This window comes from Miscanthus floridulus, chromosome 5, assembly GCF_019320115.1.
Source record: "Miscanthus floridulus cultivar M001 chromosome 5, ASM1932011v1, whole genome shotgun sequence".
Lineage (NCBI taxonomy): Eukaryota > Viridiplantae > Streptophyta > Magnoliopsida > Poales > Poaceae > Miscanthus > Miscanthus floridulus.
The window spans coordinates 95,071,240-95,084,695 of NC_089584.1; positions in this window are offsets into that span (position 1 = coordinate 95,071,240).

Consider the following 13,456-nt stretch of genomic DNA (forward strand, 5'->3'; position numbering starts at 1 on the left):
GGTGTAGTTGAGAGGAAGAACCAGACTTTGATCACTCTTGCAAGGACAATGCTAGATGAGTACAACACCCCCGAAGTTCTATGGGCGGAAGCAATCAACACCGCATGTTATGCATCCAACCGTCTATTTCTTCAAAAGTTCCTTGTCAAGACACCATATGAGTTGCTCAATGGGAAGAAGCCGGGCGTCTCCTTCTTTAGGGTGTTTGGTTGCAAGTGCTACATCTACAAGAAGCGGCAACACCTAGGGAAGTTTCAAAGATGTTGTGATATAGGTTTTCTTGTTGGTTACTCATTGAAGTCCAAAGCATATAGAGTATTTAATTATGCCACTGGCTTGGTTGAAGAAACATATGATGTGGAATTTGATGAATCTAACGGCTCCCAAGGAGCACATGAGAATCTTGATGATGTAGGTGATGAACCATTGAGGGAGGCTATGAAGAATGTTTCGGTGGGAGACATCAAGCCAAAAGATGATGAAGATGATATACAAGTCATTAACCAACCCTCTTCATCAAATGTACCACAAGATGGTGAAAAAGATGGGAGAGTAGAAAATGAAGATACTCATATCTCCCATGAGCAAATGGTGGTACAAGCACAAGATGTTGATGCTCCACAACCTCCTCCTCAAGTGGTCAATAGAAGAAATACACCTCTCCTACAAGATCATCCACAAGATCTCATCATAGGGAGTCCATCAAAGGGTGTAATGACTCGATCTCAAAAACTTACGTCATTTATTGCTCATCACTCTTTTGTCTCTTGCTATGAGCCTACCAAGATAGAAGAAGCTCTTAAAGATCTGGATTGGATTAATGCCATGCATGAAGAGTTGAACAACTTCACTCGCAATGAAGTTTGGACTCTTGAAGAGCGACCAAAAGGTGCAAGAGTCATTGGAACGAAGTGGGTGTTCCGCAACAAGCAAGATGATCAAGGTGTTGTTGTGAGGAACAAGGCAAGACTAGTTGCAAAGGGGTTCTCTCAAGTTGAAGGTTTGGATTTTGGAGAGACCTTTGCACCGGTTGCAAGATTAGAAGCCATCCGTATCCTTCTTGCATATGCATCACATCATGAAATGAAACTATATCAAATGGATGTGAAAAGTGCATTTTTAAATGGCTTTATTAATGAACTAGTCTATGTTGATCAACCTCCCCGGTTTGAAGACCCTAGATATCCTAATCATGTTTATAGGTTGTCCAAGGCACTATATGGGCTTAAGCAAGCCCCAAGAGCTTGGTATGAGCGCCTTCGGGACTTCCTCATTGAGAAGGGCTTCACCATTGGGAAGGTCGACACCACACTATTCACCAAGAAGATTGATGGGCATATCTTCATTTGTCAAGTATATGTTGATGATATCATCTTTGGATCATCAAATGAAGACTCATGCAAAGAATTTGGTGAATTGATGTCGAAGGAGTTCGAGATGTCAATGATTGGTGAGCTTATATTCTTTCTTGGTTTTCAAGTCAAGCAAATGAAAGAAGGCATCTTCATCTCTCAAGAGAAATATACAAAAGATCTTTTCAAGAGATTCAAGATGGATGAATGTAAGCCAATCAAGACACCAATGCCTACAAATGGACATCTCGACCTAGATGAGGGAGGTAACCCGGTTGATCAAACTCTCTACCGTTCTATGATTGGTAGCTTGTTATATTTAACCGCATCTAGGCCCGACATCATGTTTAGTGTATGTATGTGTGCTAGATTTCAAGCTAGTCCTAAGGAAACTCATTTAATTGCCGTAAAAAGAATCCTTAGGTATCTTAAGCACTCACCAAGCATTGGCCTTTGGTATCCTAAAGGAGCTTTATTTGAATTAATTGGCTATTCCGATTTGGATTACGCCGGATGCAAAGTTGATAGAAAGAGCACATCTGGAGGGTGCCATTTGCTTGGTTGATCACTTGTGTCTTGGTCCTCCAAGAAACAAAATAGTGTGGCTTTGTCCACCGCCGAAGCGGAATACATTGCCGCGGGTGCTTGTTGTGCACAAATATTATACATGAAACAAACTTTGCTGGACTATGGAGTAGTTCTAGAGAAAGTACCTCTTTTGTGCGACAATGAAAGTGCGGTAAAACTTGCAAATAATCCGGTTCAACACTCTCGCACCAAGCATATAGATATCCGCCATCACTTTCTAAGAGATCATGTGGCTAAAAATGATATATCACTAGAAGGTGTTAGATCCGAAGATCAATTAGCGGATATCTTCACTAAACCGCTAGATGAGGCTACATTTTGTAGATTGCGGAATGAGCTCAATGTACTTGATTTTAGTAACTTCACTAAAAATTGAGCTTGTGTTGTCCCTTGCATTCATTGTAATTTACAACATGCTTAATTTGTAGCAATGCATATAGGGCTTGTCTAACATGGTTAAGATAACCGCCGAAAAGCATGTGAAGAAGCTTAACCTTGGATCAAACTTGACAAGCAACTAGATTTACTTACAAGTATTGCATATGCATAAATGTTGTTTTGTCATTTTGTTTCATTTGCCCTCTTGTTGCCTATTTTCTTAAAAAGAATTATAGCCTAAGGCAAAATATTTTAAAAAATATGAGGGTTTGAGAGAGGTCACTCACATCAGTCCCAATTGGTGTTTATTTGGATCTTATTCAAGTTGGGACTTGATTGGGAACAGGCAGCGCGAAGGAAGTTTGAAGGTTTGCTGAAAAAGGTGCACCGGACTCTGCACCGGACGCTGTTGTCCAGCGTTCGGTCAGTTCACAGGAGGTGAACTGCTGGTGAAGGAGTGACCGGACGCTGCGTCTGTGCGTCCGGTCAGGAAGGGTTCAGCGTCCGGTCGATCGAAGGAAGACCAAGTTGTACTGACCGGACCCTGCCTGCGTCCGGTCATGGACCACCGGACGCGTCCGGTCCCGATTCCAGAGGAACTGGACCTCTCTGGAATGGACCGGACGCTGGGTCGTAGCGTCCGGTCAGTGGATCTCGCGTGTTTTTAGGACTCTTTTCGGTTTCCTTCTCTGTCGCATCGGGGGATCTATTTAATTCAGCCGTTCCTTCTTTTTGATTCCCCGTGACCTAGCCCTAGTCCTTGCCGCCACCTCCACAGCTCGCCAGCCGCGCGCCACCGTGCTCCTGCCTCGCCACACCACCACTGCTCACCCGCGCTAGCACAGCCCGTGCCTCCCTTGCCCATGCTCGCCTAGCCCCCTCGCCAGCCGCGCGCCACCATAGCTCGCCGCGCCGCCATGCTTCCTCGCGCGCCACCATGCCACTACATTCGACCGGCCCTCTCGTCACTGTGAAGCGCCGTGTGCCCTAGCCCCATCTCCTCTCGGTAAGGCTAGCTCCTTGTTTCAATTTCAATTTGCTTAGATCAAATTGCAATACAATGTGCTGATTTCAAAAAATTCTAGGGCCACCAGTTCATCACTGCTCCTTGTAACCCTAGCCCCTATCGGTTCCGAGGATTCCCCCACGTGTCGCATCTTATCTTTTCTCGGATCACTGATCGTCAGGTAGAAAGCCATTCGATTCAAGTTCGCATCTACATTGCTTTCTCTATTAGGGTTTCGCATCTATTAGACATATTGTATTTATTTGTATATCCATCTATTCTATCGTGCAGCGAGTCAGTTCCGTTGTGGTTCTTGTGGCACTTGGCAGTCAACTCGGAGCCAAGCTCGTGAGTAAGGATCGAGGCCAAGCCTCGAAAGTGGCAGTTTGACAGTTGATCTTCATCAGCGGTAGTTCATCATCTTGTCAGTTCAGATGGCTCGCACCAAGAACATTGGTGGCGGCCCAGGTGATGATGATCGGAGGCCCCCGCCTCGCTAGCCAGCCAGATCGAAGGGCAAGTCAACCAAGCAGGTGACATCCAAGAAGCGGAGGTACCCCGACACAGAGACAGCGAGAGCAATAGCTGTTGCAGAGGCCACAGAGCGTGCCGAGAGAGGTGGTGCCCGTAGCGGAGTTGTCATTGCAGATCAGCCGGTTTCACCAGCAGTTAGAGTTGTGATTGAGGAGGTTGAGCGTCGTCATGGTAGTCCAGCTGGGACTACCACGTTTGCAGGACGACGGGTTGCCATTGAGGAAGGCCCATTAGCAGAGCAGGAGCCAGTTCAGCAGACTTAGGAGGGCGAGCAGGCACAGCAGACCCAAGAGGCCGAGGAGACAGAGCTGGCACCCCAGCTTCGCCGCTCTGGACGGACCCGTGTACCAGTCTCGCCGAGGCCGCCGACACAGCGGAGGGGATCACGTCCTCCACCTAGACCACAGGGTCCACCTCCAGTGGTACACCTCGACTTGAGGGCCGCTACAGTCAGGCAGGTTCAGCAGCTACGTTTTGTTGAGTTTGAGGTTTGGTTTCCTCCAAGGAGGGATGAGAGAGCAGCTGAGGGTTTCTACACGCCACTACAGGAAGATTTCTACAATGCTTATCTCAACAGTGGGGTAGTGTTCAGATCTCAGAGAGTCTGTCGGATAGAGTCTATTGTGGCAGCAGCCAAAGAGCACATTCGGCCTTACTTATCATATCTACCAGGACTAACAGATTTGATTGGATGGACGGGGATATATGTACCATCTTGGGTTCATCAGTTTTATGCTTCACTCTTCATCGATCCACATCACAGATTCATTCACTTTACTTTCAGAGGCAAAGACTATAGAGTGACGAGTGGCAGGTCCAGAGAGATACTACGGCTACAAGAGTAGCCTATCAAGATGCATGAGGTTTGTTATGGACAACAGGAGCCTCCCAGGCGTCCTCATGGAGGGTTGGTGCCTCCTATAGATTTAGTGCGACATTGCTTCAAGGAGCCTTTTGGAGAGGGGTCGAGCAGGAACCCCAGTGACTTGACTCCTACAGCGAGAGTGCTAGAGGCCATTATCAGGAGGACACTGCTTCCCAGGTTAGGATATAGAGAGGGCCTGACTCGCTTACAGCTCTGGCTACTTAATGCCCTAATGCAGCAGACAGTATTTAATATCTAGGACCTCCTTCTTTCAGAGATGGAGGATACTATAGCTGAGGGATTCAAGGGTCGCAGGCAGCTTCCCTATGCTCACTGGATCACGTTCCTCATCCGCAAAGTAGTGCTTGATAAGCCCCCTAGTATGATGGATGAGTATACAGGTGCCACCACAGAGTTCCTAGCTTACAACCTGTCATAGAGGATCAGACACACCACTCCTCAGGCACCCAAACAGCGTAGCCGTCATCCTGACGTGCCAGAGTCCGTAGCTCAGCAGGATGAGATCATCAGAGGGATTGCAGCCACTGAGGAGGAGGAGCTAGAGGCACAACAAGAGGTGAGCGAGTATAGTGACAGCTCTGATGATGACTATCTACCTATTCCTCAGATGCCTCCACGCAGACACGATGTAGAGGCCGGTAGCTCCAGTTCTGCTCCACCTGCTCCACAGACAGACCCTGCTCTCATTGCTATTCTTGAGCAGATGCAGCAGACATAGGATAGACAGGCATAGGAGACAGCTGCTACTTTTGCCCAGTTTCAGACTCGACAGGATGAGTTCTAGAGGCAGCAGCAGGCCATGCAGCAGCAGCAGCAGTAGATGCATCAGCAGTAGATACTCTTGCAGCAGCAGCTTATGGGTTTCATGCAGCACGTAGTGACAGCTCTTGGGGCCCCACAGCCACAGACTTCGCCCTAGCTTGCTCAGCCTGCTTCCACCACGACGACTCCAGCTATACAGCCCAGCGAGCTTCAGGGTTAGGGACAACCTCCAGCTCAGTTTGCTTCACCTCTTGTACAGGTGTCCCAGTGGTTAGCCTCACCCGTGGTAGCCCCGCAGTTCACTCCACTTTAGACGGGCTTCACACCAGAGCAGTCTTCCTCGCTATTTGTGCCTAACATGTCAGTCTCTAGGAGTCTTGGAGCATCCTTCAGCGAGTTGACCGGCATGCCTACTCCACCTCATATGCATACTGCCGGTCCGTCTACAGCAGCCCTAGTCACTATGACTACTCAGAGGCTCCCCTCGTCTGTCGCCTCGTCAGATCCTACGATAGACATACTAGCAGCTTCACAGGCAGCACCAGTCCCAGCTCAGACCCAGATCGCTTCAGCGACACTTCCTACCATAGAGGGTCAGTCAGTTCAGAGCTTAGGGTCAGATGATGATGGTGCCCAGTTCCAGCTTGCCCCACGTTCTTCAGCGCCCGGCTCGTCCGCTGCAGCCCCGCCGACCGACCCCTAGGTTTTGGTGTTTGTCGCCAAAGGGGGAGAGGGAGTTCGAGTATGTAGTCTCAGGGGGAGCTACATTTAGGGGGAGCTAGTTATCTAGTATTAGCTTATTATATACATTTGGAGTTTTATTTGTGTGATACACTATTACTTATGCATTCGTGTGTTTACTTTCATGCATACTATTATATATATGTGGTAGTGCTATCTACGTGATTGTGAAATATGACATGTGTGCTTTCTACTTTGCATTATTTAAATGTCATATCACTTGTGTTATGCTCATTTGCTTTTGCTTCCGCATTTAAACTTCAAAGCAAATGAGCTTTGTTATTTGTACTCATGCTTAATTAATATCCTTTGAGTACATTGAGTTGGCTTGGGTCATATAAGCTTGCTTAACTTTTTTGTTCTTATCGACAAAAGCTTATATGAACCAAGTCCGTCAAAAACCTCACTCTTTCACATACTCGAGGTGGTATTGTCATCAATCACCAAAAAGGGGGAGATTGAAAGCATCTAAGCCCCTAGTTGGATTTCAGTGATTAATGACAATACAAGATTACTATGACTAACGTGTGTTTTGCAGAGACAAATAAAGTTAGGTCATGGTAATGGAGATCGATTGGGCAATCAAGGTTGTCATGCCCCTACGATGGAAATCGTTTCGGTTTTCAAAGGATTGACGACAAGGTTAAGGATGACTAGTTCTAAGTGTCGATTGGTGTTGGAGAGACACTTAGAATAGTTTAGGACTTTGTTTTTCCTTTGGCCGTACTATTAAGGGGGGTATGAACAGGTAGCTTGACCTAGTTGAGTCTAGTGAGTTAGGTGTGGTGCACACTTGTTAAAACTAGCTCTAGGTAGCTCCTATGAATGCCTAAGATCCTTTGGAGCAAACTTCATTCACATATGATCGAGAGTTGGAAGTGAATGGAGGGTCAAATACTGACCGGACGCTGGCTCTGGTGCGACCGGACGCTGGTCGCAGGGTCTGGTCAGTTCATTTGACCGAGGAGAACAAGTCTGGTGTGACCGGACGCTGGAAGGTCAATATGACTGGACACTAAGGGCCAGCGTCCGGTCGACTCCAGTAAGGGTCCAGACTTGAGAAAGTGTGACTGGACACGTCCGGTTAGTGGTGACCGGACCCTGAGTATCCAGCGCCCGGTCGATTACAGTAAGCATCTAAGAGCGACCGGACACGTCCGGTCAGTACTGACCGGACCCTGACAGCGTCCGGTCATCACTTGAAAACTGTTGCGCGGGTTGAACTGACCGGAGCGTCCGGTCAAAACGATCGGAGCGTCCGGTCATCCCGCAGAAGCTCATAACGGTTCGTTTTTCAGGCTGCCTTATAAATAGAAGCTCCACTCGTGTGTGGAGTTACTTTTGCTCATTCCAACAGCTGAGAAACAAGTTTGTGAGTGCCAAGAAGAGCAAGGTCCTAGTGAGGTGTTTGTGATTTGAGAATCCAAGAGTGAAACCTCATTAGTGAATCAAGAGTAGACAAGTGTGCATCCATCTTCTCATTAGGCTTCGCGTGGTCAAGTGAGAGTTTGTGCTTGTTACTCTTGGTGATCGCCATCACCTAGATGGCTTGGTGGTGATTGGGAGCTTAGTGATGACCCGGCAGAGCTTGTGGGTGACCCAACTCATGTTGTGAGCGGCTTTGGGTGATTCACCACGATGGAGTGTCGAAGAATCAACCCATAGAGAGCGCTTAATCCTTGCGCAGATCAAGGGGGAGCTACACCCTTGCGTGGGTGCTCCAACAAGGACTAGGGGAGAGTGGTGACTCTCTGATACCTTGGCAAAACATCGCCGTGTTCCTCTCTCCATTTACTTTGAGCATTTACTTTGAGTATTTACTTTGAGCAATTCAATACTTGTCTTTACATTCGTAGAATTGCTATGCTAAAGTAAGTTTGGAACATAGGTTGCAAGTCTATTGTGCGTTAATTTGATAGAAACACTTTTCTAGGCACAAGAGGTTAATTGGGTTATCCGTAGGATTTGATTATTGCAAGAAAATTTAGAATTAGCCCAATTCACCCCCCTCTTGGGCATCTTGATCCTTTCAGTGCAGCAAGTCGGTGTTATTGAGGTCTCAGTGGTAGTTGTCAATTAACTCAGGGCCAAGCTCGTGAGTACGGATCAAGGCCAAGCCTCAGAAGTGACAGTCGGCAGTTGTCTCTTGTCAGCAGTAGTTGTTCTCTTCAGATCCAACCAATGGTTCACGTCAAGAATGTTGGGGGTGGTCCGGGTGATGAGGATCTAAGGCGTCCACCTCGCTTGCCTACAGATCCTAATGGCAAGGCAATGAAGAAGACTACAACAAAGAAGCACAAGTACCTAGATGCAGAGATAGCTAGAGCAGCCGCAGTTGCAGAGGCTATAGAGCGTGCCAAGAGAGGAGGTGCTCGCAGTGGAGTTCGGATTGTAGATCGGCTTTCACCAGAAGCAAAGGCTACACTTGAGCGGGTTGAGCGCCTTCATGGTGGTCCACCTGGGACTCTCATGATTGGAGGACGGTGTGTTGCCATCGATGAGGATCAGTCTTAGGGGGAGTCACAGCAGCAGGCACCATCAGCAGAGCAGACTCAGGAGGGACAGTAGGCTAGGGAGACAGAGCAGGCACCTTAGCCACAGCTTCGCCGCTCTAGTCGTACCCATGCTCTAGTCACACCGAGGGCGGATACACAGTGGAGGGGTTCTCGTCCACCGCCCAGACTACAGGGTCTGCCTCCTGTGACACACTTGGACTTGAGGGCCACCATGGCCAAGCAGGTGCAATAGCTCAGGTTTGTGGAGTTTGAGTAGTGGTTCCCGCCGAGGAGGGATGACAGAGCAAAAGAGGACTTCTACACACCACTCCAGGAGGATTTCTACAATGCATATCTTAATAGTGGAGCTGTATTCAGACCTCAGAGGGTGTGCCACATTGAGTCTATAGTTGCAGCAGCTGGAGAGCACATTTGCCCCTACCTTATATATCTACCAGGGCTAACAGACTTGATTAGACGGACAGGATTATATGTTCCATCTTGTGTCCATCAATTCTATGCTACTCTATGGATTGACCCACAGCATAGATACATTCACTTTGCATTCAGAGGCAGGGATTACAGGTTGATGAGCACTAGAGTCAGGGAGATACTCAGGCTTTAGGAGCAGCTTGTCAAGTTACATGATGTTTGCTATGGACAGACAGCGCCTCCTAGACGCCCTCATGGCGGTATGGTGCCTCCCACAGATTTGGTTCGCCACTACTTCAAGGAGCCTTTTGGCGAGGGATCGAGTAGGACTCCCAGTGATCTCACTCCTATAGCTAGAGTGCTGGATGCCATTACGAGGAGGACCTTGATTTTGAGGATAGGGTATCGTGAGGGCTTGACTCGCTTACAGCTATGGCTTCTCAACTCCCTAATGCAGCAGACTGTATTTAACATTTGGGATCTCCTTCTTTCAGAGATGGAGGATACTATTGCTGAGGGGTTCAGAGGTCATCGATAGTTGCCCTATACCCATTGGATCACATTTCTTATTCACAGGGCAGTTATAGTGAGGTCGCTTGAGATGTTAGCTGAGTACAGTGGTGCTACTATAGAGTTTCCTACATACAACCTGACTCAGATGATCCGCCATAGTACACCACATGCACCTAGTCAGCCGCGCTGTCGTCCAGATATACTAGAGACTGTAGCCCAGCTGGATGCTATTATCAGGGGTATTGTAGCTATTGAGGAGGAGGAGCTTGCTCAGCAGGAGGGGATGGTCGAGAGCGACCCCAGTGACAGCTCAGACGAGGACTACTGGGACATTCCTTAGATGCCTACATGTCAACATGATCATGAGGCTGGCAGCTCTAGTTTAGCTCCACCTGCACCATAGACAGACCCTGCTCTCCTTGCCATACTTGAGCGGATGCGGTAGGATCAGGCTGCTAGGCTCAGGAGACCGCTGCCACTTTTGCATGGTTCTAGACTCGGCAGGATGAGTTTCAGCGACAATAGCTAGCTATTTAGCAGCAGACGCAAGCTCTACAGCAGCAGCAGATCCTCATGCAGCAGCAGCTTCTCGGATTTATGCAGCATGTAGTGACAGCGATTGGGGCTCCATAGCCACAACTTTTGCCCTAGCTTGGTTAGCCTACCACCACTTCGATGACTCCAGCATTATAGCCTAGTGGGCTTCAGAGTCAGGGACAGCCACCAGCATAGTATGCTTCACCTACAGAGCAGGTGTCCTAGTATTTTGCTTCACCAGTGATAGCCTCGAAGTTTACACCTCTTCAGATGGGCTTCACACCAGCTGAGATGCCCTCGCTGCTAGTGCCAGAGACTACAGTGTCTAGGAGTCTTGGTGCTTCCTTCAGTGAGTTGACAGGGAAGCCTACTCCTCCCTACTTGCATGTCCTAGGTCCTTCTACAGCTGCACCTATCACAGTGACTACAGAGACGCTCCCTTCCTCAGTGGCATCATCAGAGCCGACTGCTTCAGTCATACCAGCATAGCCTCCAGCAGCTTTAGTTCCTGATCTGACCCAGACTGCTTCAGCATCGCTTCTAGCTACAGAGGGTCAGACAGCTTAGAGCTCAGGGTCAGATGATGATGGCACCCAGTTCTAGCTCGCTCCTCATACCTCAGCGCCCGGCTCATCCGTTGTAGCCTCGCCGACCGACCCTTAGGTTTTGGTGTTTGACGCCAAAGGGGGAGAGGGTTCAAGTATGTTAGCCTTAGGGGGAGCGACATATCTAGGGGGAGCTTAGTTATTATATTAGCTTATCTATTACATTTGGAGTTTTTATGTGTGAGATACATTATGTATTCATGTTTACTACTATATTTATGTGATAGTGATATCTATGTGGTCGTGATATGTGATATGTGTGCTCTCTACTTTGAATCATTTATATGTCATATCACTTGTGCTATGCTCTTTTGCTTTGCTTCCACGTTTTACTCCGATGCAAATGAGCTTTATTACTTGTACTCATGCTTATTTCATATCTTTTGAGTACATCATGTTGGCTTGGGTCATATAAGCTTGCCTAACACTTTTGTTCTTATTGCCAAAAGCTTATATGAACCAAGCATGTTAAAAACCTCATCTCTTTCACATACTCGAGGTAGTATTGTCATCAATCACCAAAAAGGGGGGAGATTGAAAGCATCTAGGCCCCTAGTTGGGTTTCGGTGATTAATGACAATATGTGATCACTATGACTAATGTGTGTTTTGCAGAGGCAATTAAGTTAGGTCATGGTAATGGAGATCGATTGGGCAATCATGGTGGTCATGCCCCTACGATGGAAATTGTTTTGGTTTTCAAAGGATGGATGACAAGGTTAAGGATGGAGCAAACTTCATTCACATATGATCGAGAGTTGGAAGTGAATGGAGGGTCAAATACTGACTGGACGCTGGCTTTGGTGTGATCGAACGCTGGATCAAAGTCCGGTCAGTTCATTTGATCAAGGTGAAGTCGTCTAGAATTGACCGAACGCTGAGAGGTCAAGTGACCGGACGCTGAGGGCCAGCGTTCGGTCGACTCCAGTAAGGTCCCAGAGAGGGAGAATCCTGATCGGACGTGTTTGGTCAATGCTGACCGGACGCTGATCAGGTTCCGGCTACTGACCAGACGCTGCTCAGCAAGTGATCGGACGCTAGGGGTCCAGTGTCCGGTCGACATCAGTAAGGTTCCAGTGAGGGGAAAACGTGACCGGACACATCCGGTCAACACTTAACCACTAGAGTTCGGGGTGTACTGACCGAAGCATCCGGTCAACATGACCAGAGCGTCCGGTCACCCCGCAGAGGCACATAACGGTTCGTTTTTCAGCCTGTGTTATAGATACCACCTCCATTCGTGTGTGGGGGTACTTTTGCTCATTTCAACAGCTGAGAAATACGTTTGAGAGTGCCAAGAAGAGCAAGGTCCTAGTGAGGTGATTGAGATTTGAGAATCCCAAAGAGAGCCCTCATTAGTGAAGCAAGAGTAGCAAAGTGTGCATCCACCCTTCTCATTAGGCTTGTCATGGTCAAGTGAGAGTTCATGCTTGTTACTCTTGGTGATCGCCATCACCTAGATGGCTTGGTGGTGATTGGGAGTTTGGTGATCATCCGGTGGAGCTTGTGGGTGACCCAACTCAAGTTGTGAGCGGTTGTGGGTGATTTACCGTGATGGAGCGTCAAAGAATCAACCCTTAGAGAGCACTTGATCCTTGCGTGGATCAAGGGGGAGCCACACCCTTGCACGGGTGCTCCAACGAGGACTAGTGAAGAGTGGCGACTCTCCGATACCTCAGCAAAACATCATCGTGTTCCTTCTCCTCTCTTTACTTTAAGCATTTACTTTGAGCAATTCAATACTTGTCTTTTACATTCCTAGAATTGCCATGCTAGAGTAGGATTGGAACTTAGGGTGCTAAACTTTTGTGCGTTAGATCAATAGAAACACTTTCTAGGCACAAAGGGTTAATTGGGCTGACCATAGGATTTGTTTATTGCAAAGAAATTTGTAATTAGCCCAATTCACCCCCCTTTTAGGCATCTTGATCCTTTCAATGGAGTTTGGAAAGAATGAGAACCACAATTCAAGAGGAGATGTTTGCTATGGTAAGCATCTCAAAACTAAAAAGGGCAAAGGCAATTGTCATGCAGAAGTACTAGATGCAACCAAAGGCCAGTACCAACTTCTATACATATATTAGCTTGAATTGTTGAGAAGTAATCCTGGCAGCACAATCATTGTAAAAAAAGAACTTCAGTTGGAACCACCAGTATTCTAGAGAATGTATATTTGCCTGGATGCATGTAAAAAAGGATTCATGATAGGGTGTAGAAAAGTGTTTGGCCTAGATGGCTGCTTCTTTAAGGGTGCAATGAATGGGGAGCTTCTGTGTGCAATAGGAAGGGATGCCAACAGCTAGATGTATCACATAGCATGGGCAGTAGTAGAGAAGGAAAACAATGAATCATGGGACTGGTTTTGTGACATTTTGTTCAGAGATGTTGGAGTGGGAGATGGGGAGGGGTGGGTTATCATATCTGATCAACAGAAGGGTATCCTCGATGCAGTACAGAAATGGGCTCCTAGTGCTGAACACAGAAACTATGCCAGGCATATATACACCAACTGGAGAAAGAAATTCAAGAACAAGGAGTGGCAAAAGAAATTTTGGCATTGTGCAAAGGCACCCTATCCATCATTGTTCAATCTTGCAAGGGCTAGACTAGCAAAGTATACACTAGATG